The 15,140-nt window shown below is 40.4% G+C and overlaps 1 protein-coding gene across 1 annotated transcript in view; it reads right to left on the minus strand.

Moving 5' to 3' along the window:
• gbp2 (guanylate binding protein 2) overlaps positions 1-15,140 on the minus strand; it is a 95,840-nt gene that overhangs the window by 80,387 nt on the left and 313 nt on the right. The window lies entirely within an intron of this gene.

Here is a 15,140-nt window from a genome sequence, read left to right on the forward strand (position 1 = left end):
TATATATCTGTGTTGTACCATTGTGCATTATTTCTAAATACTGCTGTACATTCTGAAAACGCCTCTAGATTTTACTATCTCCTTGGTTTCCATGTTTACAACAGGGAAACAAAATAACCAAGGGGGAATGATTGACCTTACTATTGTTTTACCGAATGGAATGTTGTTGATTTGCCTGCTGATTACCATCCCACCCAAAGCTACGTATGAGGTGACCATACTCCCAGCATTCCCTGAGTACCTGTTTGGTCGGGTGATTGTCCTGTAGATTAAGCCAATATGAAACTGATAATTTCAGCCGCCTGAGGTCCAGTGGCAGCTCCCCTGTTTCCACCTGAAGTGCTGGGATTGGAGAGGTTCTGAAGGCACCACAGCATATACGAAGGGCTTTGGCTTGTATCCTGTTCAGCTCTGATAAGGAAGACTTAGCTGCTGAATTATAAACTATACATCCATAATCCAAGACTGGTCGAACTAAAGCGCTATATATTCTTTTCAAGGATATGCTTGATGCCCCCCCATTCATTTCCTGTTAAGCATGTCAAAATGTTAATACTCTTCTTACACTTATCAATAATCTTCTGTATGTGTACTTTAAAAGAAAGTTTAACATCAAACCATACCCCTAGGTATCTTAAATTATCCACTTGCTTGAGTGGCTGCCCATATAGTCTGAGGTCCACTGTAGGGTTAGCCCTTTTTTTTTGAAAAACAGATAACTTGTGTCTTAGCAGACAAATGAAACCCCCACTCATGTGACCATCTTTCGACCTTGTTTATTGCTGCTTGCATTCTGTTCCTCAGATTATTAATATTTCGGCCTCTCACCCACAGTGCCCCATCGTCTGCATAAAGTGCTCTACTGATTCTGGAGTCTATGCTGTTAAATACATCATTAATCATTATATTAAACAGTATGGGGCTGCATACACTTCCCTGCGGAGTACCATTTTCTACATTGTAAATATTTGAATGGTTTACTCCAACTCTTACCTCTATTGTTCTATTCTATAAAAAATCCCTAATCCAATTGAACATTTTACCATTTATTCCCATTTTATTCAATTTAAATAAAAGACCCTCTTTCCAGAGCATATTATATGCTTTTTCAATGTCAAAAAATGTTGCTAAGACTGACTCCTTGTTTACTTGAGCTTTCCTAATTTCATTTTCTAGACAGGCTATTGGGTCCATATATGACCATTTCTAAATCCACTCTGATGAGGAGAAAGAATACCTCTTTTTTCTATCTTGTATACCAATCACTTAGTTATCATCCTTTCCATTAACTTGCATAAGTTGGATGTTAAGGCTATAGGCCTATAGCTTTTGACCTCTACCTTATCCTTACCCGGCTTAGCTATTGGTACAACTAGTGAGTGTTTCCAACTAGTGGGCAGCCTACCTTGTTCCCAAACTTTATTATATAACTTTAAAACCACATTTTTAGCCACATCAGATAACTGGTCAATCCTCTTATAGTCAATTCCAATTCTTATAGTCTCCTCTTATGGTCAATTCCATCTTTACCTGGAGATGTATTCTTAACACTTATGATGGCTCTCTTCAGTTCAAACAATGCAAAGTTTTTATCCAGGACACTCTCACTTACTTCTTTCCTTCCCAGTATATTACCATTATCCTCAATCTTTTTTGTTCTCCATAATAACGCTTCATTTGATAAGTTTTGAGAGCTATGTACCTTAACAAAAGCCCTAGCAAGCATCTCTGCTTTTTCTTCATTAGTTACTGCTTCACTATCATAGTCTTTAATTACTGGTAAAAAGAGATCCCTTCTTACTCCTCCCATCTTTTTAATCATTCCCCATACCTCACTAACTTTTATTTCTGCCCCAATAGTACAACAGAAATTCCTCCAGTATTTCTTTTTGGTTTCTCTTATGATTCTTTTAACTTTAGACTGTGCTTTTTTATATGGTATCAAGTAATCAAAAGAATGATTTGTTTTCACCATTGTAAATGCTTTAGTTCTGGCTCTGACTGCTTCTTTACATTTGTCTGTCCACCATGGAACCATTTCTTTTCCCTTATCCCAGAAGATTTGCCTATAGTCTCCTCTGCTGATTCATACATCTCATCTCATCATCTCTAGCCGCTGTATCCTGTTCTACAGGGTCGCAGGCAAGCTGGAGCCTATCCCAGCTGACTACGGGCGAAAGGCGGGGTACACCCTGGACAAGTCGCCAGGTCATCACAGGGCTGATACATAGACACAGACAACCATTCACACTCACATTCACACTTACGGTCAATTTAGAGTCACCAGTTAACCTAACCTGCATGTCTTTGGACTGTGGGGGAAACCGGAGCACCTGGAGGAAACCCACGCGGACACGGGGAGAACATGCAAACTCCACACAGAAAGGCCCTCGCTGGTCATGGGGCTTGAACCCGGACCTTCTTGCTGTGAGGCGACAGTACTAACCACTACACCACCGTGCCGCCCCACTCTTCAATATCATCACTTAAATTTGACATGATCTCCATAAATTTACCACTTGCTCTCATATTATAAAGTTCCCAGTTGGCCTCTCTCATTTTCAATCAAGGGTACCAATTTTCTTCCAAACTTGCATCTTGTTTTTGTATCTTGGTCCAAATAGGGTAGTGATCGCTTCCTCATGGAGTATTGTTATAAACTTTCCACTGACTGGTTCCTGCTATTTGTTCTGATAATATAGTAAGGTCAGTGGCTGCTTCTGCTCCATGAACTACATCAAATCTGGTGCCTCTTCCATCATTTAAACAGACTAGTTCGTGATCATCCATAAACTCCTCAATTGAACTCCCATTTTCATCCGTTCGTATGCTTCCCCATAGTGCATTATGTGCATTGAAGTCTCCACAAAAAATAATTCTACCATTTCCCTCCTCACAGATGTTTTCAAGCATCTCTCTTGTTATCGTTCGGCAGGGGTTATAGAAATTAATTATTTTAAACTTAGATTTACCAACCCATACTTCAACCACAATCACTTCAATCCCTTTATTTATGTTTAGGACCCTATAATTAAGACCTTGTTGAATAAACATGGCTACTCCTCCCCCATTCCTGGGTTTATATCCTTGCATACTGCTATATATCCATAGATAATAAAATCAAGTGATGTTTTAACCAGGTTTCTTGAACACAAATAATGTTTGGTTTAACATACTGCTTTTCAATAAAATGTTTAAATTCTTGTCCATTAGCGATTAAGCTCCTGGCATTCCACTGTAATATGGACAGAACCATTAAACTCCATCACCACATGATTGCTGACTTTCAGACATCCCTGCTATTAATACTGCATTGATTGACTCAAATGATAGTTCCTCTATCTCAAGGTACTTTTCTGCTGCTTTTGTGATGATCTTGATTCTCTCTGTTCTGCTGTCTGTCTGTGCTGAGCAATTAATAACTTCCACTATAAAAGCAACAAATTTCTTCTTCTCTACAATCAAGGTATCTTCAGAGATTTTAAGTTCAAAGGTTGTGCAACTATTTGAGCTGAAGGTTGAGACACAGAAACTGCTTTAGCATTAGGGCGTCCTTTACTATCTACCTTTTTGATTGCATCAGCATAGGTAAGTTTCTCCTTCACCCTTACATTTTGAATCTGCACTGCTCTTTTATATGCCTCACATCCTTTATAATGCTCTTTTTATACCCAGTCATGTTAATGACCTATTGCCAATTGACCTAATGAGTTGCAATTTGGTCCTCCAGCTGTTCCTTTTTTGTACCTTTAACTTTTCCAGCCTCTTATTGCCCCTGTCCCAACTTTTTTGAGATGTGTTGCTGTCATGAAATTTCAAATGAGCCAATATTTGGCATGAAATTTCAAAATGTCTCACTTTCGACATTTGATATGTTGTCTATGTTCTATTGTGAATACAATATCAGTTTTTGAGATTTGTAAATTATTGCATTCCATTTTTATTTACAATTTGTTCTTTGTCCCAACTTTTTTGGAATTGGGGTTGTAGTTCTGAAAGCGAAATGTTGTCTCATTCTTGCCTGATATACAATTTTAGTTGCTCAACAATTCAGGGTCTTCTTTGTCGTATTTTGCGCTTCATAATGCACCAAATGTTTTAAATGGGAGAGAGGTCTAGACTGCAGGCAGGCCAATTTAGCACCCGGACTCTTTTACTATGGAGCCATGCAGTTTTAGTATGTGCAGAAAACGGTCTGGTATTGTCTTACTTAAAGAAGAAAGGCCTTCCCTGAAAAAGATTTTGTCTAGATGGCAGTATATTGCTCTGAAATGTCATTCAGCATTATTGATGCCTTCCCAGATGTACGGTACAAGCTACCCATGTCATGTACACTAATGCACACACATACTACCACAGATGCTAGCTTTTGAATTGTGCACTGATAACAAGCCCAATGGTCCCTCTCATCTTTAGCCTGAAGGATGTGGTGTCCATGATTTCTAAAAAGAATTTCTACTTTTGATTTGTCAGACCTTGGGACAATTTTCCACTTCGCCTCAGTCCATCGTAAAAGAGCTTGGGCCCAGAGAAGATGCCAGTGTTTCTGGATATTGTTTATGTATGGTTTTAACTTACATTTGTGGATGCAGTAATGAACTGTTTTCACAGACGATGGTTTTCTGAAGTGTTCCTGAGCCCATACAGTGATTTCCACACCAAACACGTGTCTACTTTTAATGGAGTGTCACCTGAGGGCCTAAAGATCACAAGCATCCAGTGTCAGTTTTCATCCTTGTCTCTTGCATACAGTGATTTCTCCAGATTCTCTGATTCTTTTAATGATATTATGTACATTAGATGATGTGATCCCCAAATTCTTTGCAGTTTTACAGTGAGGAACATCATTCTTAAATTGTTTCACTGTTTGCCCACACAGTCTTTCACAGAGCAGTGAACCCCTCCCCATCTTTACTTCTGAGAGACTCTGCCTCTCTGGGATGCTCTTTTTATATCCAGTCATGTTACTGACCTGTTGTCAATTAACCAAATTGGGGGGTGGGGGTGTTTGTTTTGTTTTGTTGTTTTTTTTTAGCATGACACAATTTTCAGTCTTTTTTTGTCCCTGTCCCAACATTTCTGAAATGTGTTGCTGACGTCAAATTAAAAATGAGCATATATTTTTCAAAAAACAATAACATTTCTCAGTCTCAACATTTGATATGTTATCTTTGTACTATTTTCAATGAAATATAGGGTTTCCATGATTTGCAAATCTTCACATTCTGTTTTTATTTGTTTTACACACTATCCCAACTTTTTTGGAATTGGGGTTGTATATTTACAAAAAAAAGATAAAATTTAATAGTTTGAACATGAAATATGTTGTCTTTGTATTGTATTCAATGGAATATGGGTCGCAAAGCATTTGCAAATCATTTCATTCTGTTTTTATTTACAGTTTACAGAGCGCTCCAGCTTTTTTGGAATTGAAGTTGTAATTATTAGATAATGCTACAATACAATTATTAGTAATTTATCACAGAGGTACCTGAAGATAAGTTCTACAAGAGTCTGTTGGAGTTGGTTGAGAATTTGATTTTTTTTTATGATTTTTGAATATGGGCGGCATGGTGGTTAGCACTGTCGCCTCACAGCAAGAAGGTCCTGGGTTCGAGCCCCGTGGCCGGCGAGGGCCTTTCTGTGTGGAGTTTGCATGTTCTCCCCGTGTCTGCATGGGCTTCCTCCAGGTGCTCCGGTTCTCCCCACAGTCCAAAGACATGCAGGTTAGGTTAATTGGTGGCTCTAAATTGACCACAGGTGTGAATGTGAATGGTTGGTTGTCTCTGTGTCAGCCCTGCGATGGACTGGTGACTTGTCCAGGGTGTACCCCACCTCTCGCCCATAGTCAGCTGGGATAGGCTCCAGCTTGCCTGCGACCCTGTAGGACAGGATAAGCGGCTACAGATAATGGATGGATGGAGTTTTGAATGTCTGCCTTATAGCAACATAAAGCCAATATCTCACTGGGCTGAGACAGCTTGCGATAAATTGTGAACGTCATTCGCGAGAGTTTCAAAAGTGTCTTGAAACATTCACGGGGCTTCTCAATTTCCTCGTATGAGTCACAAAGTGTCACTCCTTCATCGCTGAAATTTTGAACATGTTCAAAAATTTAGTGCAACAAAATTTCTTTCAAAATAGCCGCAAATGCATCGCTGGTGTCGCAAAGCCGTCACGAACCCTTCTCAAGTCAGTTTCCGTGAGACAGGAAGTGCGAGTGTATCTCACTGGGCTGTGACAGCCTGCGACTAGTTGGAGACCCAACAATTGCGATAAAATATGCGAATATCAATTCAGTGTGATTCCCAGTGAAAATTGTCGCTAATTCGCATATTTTATCGCAATTGTTGTGTCTCCAACTAGTCACAGGCTGTTGCAGCCCAGTGCAATACTACCCTAAGTGTATTGTGTATGAGTGTAGCACCAAATGATGAAAAACCTTCATGTCTTTGGACTGTGGGGGAAAACGGAGCACCCGGTAAGATCAGTCATATCTTTGAACACAATTTGTCTGTCTTGGGCCACGTTTGAGTATTGCTTTTAAAATGGTGAAGTTCGTGCATGATCTGAAATGAATGGGAAATTACTTCTCTTTATCTCCTGCTCCGACTGAATGTACTGTATATGGAATATACTTGAATACACCACTATGGAATAGTATAGTATGGATTTATTTGGTTAAAATTCATGCATGTAAAAAAAAAAGTATAAACAGCACCAAGGATGACACATAAAAGTATGAATACACTTATTTCCAATGTGGTCCTCTTCATGACAGCAGGCAACAATAAAAACATAAGAGACAATAATTAATATGTATAAATGTAACAATAATACTGATGAGTGTAGAAATATAACTATTATATAAACGCATAGAAGTAACCAAAATTAATAATGACTACACTATCACAGAAAAGTGACTAGATTACAATACCAACTGTATGAACATTATAAATTAAAAGCCTGTTGTCATCCATACTTTTTATCGTATATATAATGTTTATATATATATATATATATATATATATATATATATATATATATATATATATATATATATATATATATATATATATATATATATAGGGTGCATCAGTTGCCCTCACTTTCATAAAATCTGATGCATTTTTGTTTGGGTGTTCCTTTTCACCAATAAAGACAGCCTGTACAATTTTTTGACCATATTCAAAAGTCTAATGGTGGCACCATGAGGTTCATTTTTTGCCAAAAAACCCCCGCTTATTTTATGTTTTCGCGTAAGGTTTGAATCACAATGTTGGACTCCATTTACTGATTTCTTGTGACCCAGAGATCATGTTAAGAACCTTTGCAAGGGATTGAGAAGCATTAATGTGATTCATAATATATTTGTATTGTTTAAAAGTAGTTGAACAATGATTCAATGAACAGCTAAAACTCAAACTGTGCTTGATAATATATTTAGAATATGTACTAAAAATGTGTATCTAAGATATTTGGTATACTCTATAAGGTGCCATAATGTTTCATGAAAAGTGATCGAAATTTTGTCATAAAAGTCATAAAATAGCAGCTTTTTCCATAACTTTGAGCTCCTGGTGCCACCATTAAACTTTTGAATTTTGTCAAAATATTTCACCCAGTGTGTTTTCTTACCAAAAGGAACATAAAAACAAAAATGCATCTTGATCGGAGGAACTTTTCATTTTTAGGGGGCAACTGATGCACCCTAATATATACAGTGGTGCTTGAAAGTTTGTGAACCCTTGAGAATTTTCTATATTTCTGCATAAATATGGCCTAAAACATCATCAGATTTTCACACAAGTCCTAAAAGTAGATAAAGAGAACCCAGTTAAACAAATGAAACAAAAATATTATACTTGGTCATTTATTTATTGAGGAAAATGATCCAATATTACATATCTGTGAGTGGCAAAAGTATGTGAACCTTTGCTTTCGGTATCTGGTGTGACCCTTTTGTGCAGCAATAACTGCAACTAAACATTTCCAGTAACTGTTGATCAGTCCTGCACACCGGCTTGGAGGAATTTTAGCCCGTTCCTCCGTACAAAACAGCTTCAACTCTGGGATGTTGGTGGGTTTCCTCACATGAACTGCTCGCTTCAGGTCCTTCCACAACATTTCGATTGGATTAAGGTCAGGACTTTGACTTGGCCATTCCAAAACATTAACTTTATTCTTCTTTAACCATTCTTTGGTAGAACGACTTGTGTGCTTAGGGTCGTTGTCTTGCTGCATGACCCACGTTCTCTTGAGATTCAGTTCATGGACAGATGTCCTGACATTTTCCTTTAGAATTCACTGGTATAATTCAGAATTTATTGTTCCATCAATGATGGCAAGCCGTCCTGGCCCAGATGCAGCAAAACAGGCCCAAACCATGATACTACCACCACCATGTTTCACAGATGGGATAAGGTTCTTATGCTGGAATGCAGTGTTTTCCTTTCTCCAAACATAACGCTTCTCATTTAAACCAAAAATTTCTATTTTGGTCTCATCCGTCCACAAAACATTTTTCCAATAGCCTTCTGGCTTGTCCACGTGATCTTTAGCAAACTGCAGATGAGCAGCAATGTTCTTTTTGGAGAGCAGTGGCTTTCTCCTTGCAACCCTGCCATGCACACCATTGTTGTTCAGCGTTCACCTGATGGTGGACTCATGAACATTAACATTAACCAATGTGAGAGAGGTCTTCAGTTGCTTAGAAGTTACCCTGGGGTCCTTTGTGACCTCGCGGACTATTACACGCCTTGCTCTTGGAGTGATCTTTGTTGGTTGACCACTCCTGGGGAGAGTAACAATGGTCTTGAATTTCCTCCATTTGTACACAATCTGTCTGACTATGGATTGGTGGAGTCCAAACTCTTTAGAGATGGTTTTGTAACCTTTTCCATCCTGATGAGCATCAACAACACTTTTTCTGAGGTCCTCAGAAATCTCCTTTGTTCGTGCCATGATACACTTCCACAAACATGTGTTCTGAAGATCAGACTTTGATAGATCCCTGTTCTTTAAATAAAACAGGGTGCCCACTCACACCTGATTGTCATCCCATTGATTGAAAACACCTGACTCTAATTTCACCTTCAAATTAAATGCTAATCCTAGAGGTTCACATACTTTTGCCACTCACAGATATGTAATATTGGATCATTTTCTCAATAAATAAATGACCAAGTATAATATTTTTGTCTCATTTGTTTAACTGGGTTCTCTTTATCTACTTTTAGGACTTGTGTGAAAATCTGATGATGTTTTAGGTCATATTTATGCAGAAATATAGAAAATTCTAAAGGGTTCACAAACTTTCAAGCACCACTGTGTGTGTGTGTGTATATATATATATATATATATATATATATATATATATATATATATATATATATATACACACACACACTACCATTCAAAAATTTGGGGTCACCCAGACAATTTTGTGTTTTCCATGAAAAGTCACACTTTTATTTACCACCATAAGCTGTAAAATGAATAGAAAATATAGTCAAGACATTTTTCTGGCCATTTTGAGCATTTAATCAACCCCACAAATGTGATGCTCCAGAAACTCAATCTGCTCAAAGGAAGGTCAGTTTTATAGCTTCTCTAAAGAGCTAAACTGTTTTCAGCTGTGCTAACATGATTGCACAAGGGTTTTCTAATCATCCATTAGCCTTCTGAGGCAATGAGCAAACACATTGTACCATTAGAACACTGGAGTGATAGTTGCTGGAAATGGGCCTCTATACACCGATGTAGATATTGCACCAAAAAACAGACATTTGCAGCTAGAATAGTCATTTACCACATTAGCAATGTATAGAGTGTATTTCTGATTAGTTTAAAGTGATCTTCATTGAAAAGAACAGTGCTTTTCTTTCAAAAATAAGGAAATTTCAAAGTGACCCCAAACTTTTGAACGGTAGTGTATATAGATAGATAATGTAGGGTGACCAAACATCTGGTTTTCCCCGGACATGTCCGTTTTTCACGTCCTGTCTGGGGCGTCCGGGTTTCTTTTTAGAAAGCGGGGAAATGTCCTGTTTTTTATTACCTTTCATTGGCCCATTAAATTGCCCGGCACTAGGGCACTGCGCACGGCGCTGCGTGTGACGTAATCCCTGAGCCGCGTCAGTGCGGTCAGCTTTTTATAATCAGAAGACAGTGTGGCTGTCAGTACGCCAGCACCATGCCGAAGCACAAATGCACGTTTACAGACGACTTACAAAAGAAGTTCCCCGCTTTCAGACCGGGTCGAGACAAGTGGGAAGCTTTGTGCACAGTGTGCAAAGCAGGTACATATGTCTTGGTGTCCAGTGGAGGTGCCAGGGATCTAAAATTCCACCTGGACACCGAGAAACACAAAAAAGCTGTTCGAGGCGAGAGTACCTCAAAGTCGATAACAGAGTACTTTGTGAAACCAGGGAACGAGGATGCTGTGAATGCAGCGGAGGGTGCCTGGTCATTTCACACAGTGAAACATCATAACAGTTATCGGTCTATGGACTGCACAAGTTCATTGTTGAAAAAGACCCTCCCTGATTCTGACACGGCCAAAAAGTTCAGTTGTGCCCGTACTAAGACGGAGGCAATTGTTAACGGTGTTCTGGCACCTCACTCTGTCGAATTGGCACACGAAGCGCTCAAAGATATCCCATTCTGTGGTGTTAGTACTGACGGGAGTAATCACGGTGCAGTAAAAATCTTCCCCATAATTATCCAATACTTTGATTGGAAGGACGGTGGTGTGCAGACCAAATTAATTGACGTGAAAGATACACCAAATGAGACAGCAACCACCATCGCAAACTACCTAATGGAAACATTGGCAAAGAACAATTTGTCTTCCAAATGCATCACATTTACTGGGGACAATTGTAACACTAATTTTGGTGGAACCCGGCATGACGAAGGGGGAAACAATGTATTTGCGAATTTGAAAAGATTGCTGCAAAACAAAACACTGATTGGCGTGGGTTGCCCAGCGCATATACTGAACAATTGTGTCCATCACGGGGCAGACACACTTGATGTGAACCTTGAAAATATCATTTTTAAAATATACCAGTACTTCTACATTTACACCGTGTGTACTGAGTCCCTCAAAGAGTACTGTGATTTTGTTGACACTGAGTACAGGAAGATGCTTTCACGCAGCAAGACAAGGTGGCTCTCTCTGTTCCCAGGCATAGAGAGGATGCTACAGATGTTCCCTGCTTTAAAAGCATTCTTTATGTCTCAGCAAAAGCCACCCATGGTGATCAAGGCGTTTTTTGAAAACCCATTTAGTGAGATATACTTGTGGCACATGCACTCACTCATGTCCGTCTTCCACAATCACATTCAAGAAATGGAAAGGGAGAATAACTTCATCATGGAGGTTAAGAAAATATTGAGCAGCATCCACAACATTCTTCTTGAACGGAAGAACAATTTCATGTCCCTCAAAGTTAAGGGACTGCTGGCCAAAAATCACAGAGATGGACTTGAAGGAGGCTGTGACAAGTTCATGGCTGATGCGCTCGGCATGTACAGTTCATGTTTAGAGTATCTGGAGAAGTGGATGACTCCCATGGAAGAGTTCTCACCATTCATGTGGATGGACATGAGTGAGCCGCCAAAGTGGAATGATGTGGAGGCCTGCATCAAGTACCTTGGAGAGAAGGGGGTGCCAATGGATGACGTTAAAATGTTTTGACCAGGTTGCCAATCTGAAGAAATTCATTGAAAGATGCAGTGACGATGAGTTCATGGGCCTGCAGGTGCACCAGAAGTGGACCAAATACTTTGAGAAGGCCAAAAACATTGCATGCTACTCAGAACCAGGGGCGCCTGCAGGGTTGAACTGTAAGGTACGCACTAGCGGTGTAATCCCCCCCCCCCCCCCCAAAAAAAAAAAAACGCTTGCGTGCTGCAGTTTCTATGAAGAGTTGATCTATAGGCTTATACACAAAACAACGATAGAACTTTAACTTGAAATTGAACAATAGCCTTCCATGAACACAGGCTGATATTTGAACAACATATGTAGGTGTTCTTATATGAAATTCACTGGATGTATGGCTTGTTTCAAACTCAGAGGTAGATGAAGGCAATTCCGTACTGCTGCTAGGTTGCGGAGGAGTGGAAGCTGCCGGTGCCGTGTTAGTAGCTGATACTGGAGAGGACTGGCAAGCAGATGACACCCCTGGATCACTGCTTTTGGACTTTTTCGTAAAAGTCTGAAACAAGCTCGTTTGTTTCAGGGTTCGTTTACTCATTTTTGACTCGCTTCTCAATAAATTCTCGCACAAGCTCTGACTACTGACGATTGTCTGTCTCTGTTTCTCAAAACTGGAGAGAATCTCAGTGGTGCAAGAAAAGTATATCTGCATTGACCAAGGAGCTTTCTTGGTCACGCACACCCCGCCCACTCCTGAAGCACACAAATGTGCCAGCACACACACGTCTCTCTCTCTCTCTCTCTCTCTCTCTCTCTCAAATTATGTTGCATTGCCAAAGCATTCAGGTAACAATTATAATTAAAAAAAAATCTTTCTCTCCCCAAGGTACGCCTAGTGCGTACGGCCGTACGCCTGGCGGCGCCACTGCTCGGAACTGCTGAAGATTGCACAGTTTGTCTTTGCACTTCCTTCTCACAATGCAAATGTGGAGAGAGTTTTTTCACTGATGCAGAGCCAGCGGACAAAGGAGAGGAACCAGCTCTCTGTTGAATCATTGAAAGGGATTCTATTTGTGCAATACAATTTCAAAGATATGTCTTGCAAAGACTTTCATGCTTATTTGCTCAGCAACAAAAAACTGCTAAGAAAGATCAGCTCTACAGCAAAATAACAATGGGCAAACAAGGAGGATGAGGAAGAAAAACCAGATGAAGAGGAGGAAAAACCAGATGAAGTGGAAGATGAGGATTAAGCAGGAAACTAGACTATTGATATTTTTTGTTAGTTTTTTTTTTTACATTTTTGAGTTATTTTTAAAGTAAATATACAAGAGGTATTTTTGTTAATTAGCTAATTTGTTAATTTATCTTTTCCAATAGCCTACAGATCAGACATTATTTCTTTCATTACTGAAATTGAGGCTAACTGAGTATCAGTATGTTTGTTATTGGGAGTTGAGAGTTATTGTTAACTCTTATTGTTAATATGAGTGAGTGTGGTTTAGATGAGACATTATTTCTTTCATTGTGTCATTCATTCATTACAGAAATTGTAAAGCATTTTTGAATAAATACATTTTAAATATAATTTGTTATTGGAGTTATTGTTGTTGACTTTTATGAAAAGCATTTTTAATAAACCAACTTTAAATATCATTTTATTTGTATGTTTGTTAAGTGAGTGCATGTGCCATAAGTATATCTCACTAAATGGGTTTTCAAAAAACGTCCTGATCACCATGGGTGGCTTTTGCTGAGACATAAAGAATGCTTTTAAAGCAGGGAACATCTGTAGCATCCTCTCTGTGCCTGGGAACAGAGAGAGCCACCTTGTCTTGCTGTGTGAAAGCATCCTCCTGTACTCAGTGTCAACAAAATCACAGTACTCTTTGAGGGACTCAGTATGCACGGTGTAAATGTGGAAGTACTGGTATATTTTAAAAATGATATTTTCAAGGTGAGGGGCGGCATGGTGGTGTAGTGGTTAGCGCTGTCGCCTCACAGCAAGAAGGTCCGGGTTCGAGCCCCGTGGCCGGTGAGGGCCTTTCTGTGTGGAGTTTGCATGTTCTCCCCGTGTCTGCATGGGTTTCCTCCGGGTGCTCCGGTTTCCCCCACAGTCCAAAGACATGCAGGTTAGGTTAACTGGTGACTCTAAATTGACCGTAGGTGTGAATGTGAGTGTGAATGGTTGTCTGTGTCTATGTGTCAGCCCTGTGATGACTTGGCGACTTGTCCAGGGTGTACCCCGCCTTTCGCCCATAGTCAGCTGGGATAGGCTCCAGCTTGCCTGCGACCCTGTAGAAGGATAAAGTGGCTAGAGATAATGAGATGAGATGAGATATTTTCAAGGTCAGGGGCGGCATGGTGGTGTAGTGGTTAGCGCTGTCGCCTCACAGCAAGAAGGTCCGGGTTCGAGCCCCGTGGCCGGTGAGGGCCTTTCTGTGTGGAGTTTGCATGTTCTCCCCGTGTCCGCGTGGGTTTCCTCCGGGTGCTCCGGTTTCCCCCACAGTCCAAAGACATGCAGGTTAGGTTAACTGGTGACTCTAAATTGACCGTAGGTGTGAATGTGAGTGTGAATGGTTGTCTGTGTCTATGTGTCAGCCCTGTGATGACTTGGCGACTTGTCCAGGGTGTACCCCGCCTTTCGCCCATCGTCAGCTGGGATAGGCTCCAGCTTGCCTGCGACCCTGTAGAAGGATAAAGTGGCTAGAGATAATGAGATGAGATGAGATGAGATGAGATATTTTCAAGGTCAGGGGCGGCATGGTGGTGTAGTGGTTAGCGCTGTCGCCTCACAGCAAGAAGGTCCGGGTTCGAGCCCCGTGGCCGGCGAGGGCCTTTCTGTGTGGAGTTTGCATGTTCTCCCCGTGTCTGCATGGGTTTCCTCCGGGTGCTCCGGTTTCCCCCACAGTCCAAAGACATGCAGGTTAGGTTAACTGGTGACTCTAAATTGACCGTAGGTGTGAATGTGAGTGTGAATGGTTGTCTGTGTCTATGTGTCAGCCCTGTGATGACTTGGCGACTTGTCCAGGGTGTACGCCGCCTTTCGCCCGTAGTCAGCTGGGATAGGCTCCAGCTTGCCTGCGACCCTGTAGAAGGATAAAGCGGCTAGAGTTAATGAGATGAGATGAGATTTTCAAGGTCCACATCAAGTGTGTCTGCCCCGTGATGGACACAATTGTTCAGTATGTGTACTGGGCAACCCGCACCTATGAGTGTTTTGTTCTGCATTTGGAAGACAAATAGTTTTTTACCAATGTTTCCATTAGGTAGTTTGCGATGGTGGTTGCTGTCTCATTTGGTGTATCTTTCACCTCAATTAATTTGGTCTGCACACCACCCTTCTTCTTCCAATCAAAGTGATTACTCCAGTCAGTACTAACACCACAGAATGGGACACCTCAACAGAGTGAGGTAAGTTTGTAGTTTGATATTGTTACTAACACTACTACCCCCTGCACTAAGGTGTCCT

The sequence above is a fragment of the Neoarius graeffei genome, chromosome 23 (assembly GCF_027579695.1).
Source record: "Neoarius graeffei isolate fNeoGra1 chromosome 23, fNeoGra1.pri, whole genome shotgun sequence".
Lineage (NCBI taxonomy): Eukaryota > Metazoa > Chordata > Actinopteri > Siluriformes > Ariidae > Neoarius > Neoarius graeffei.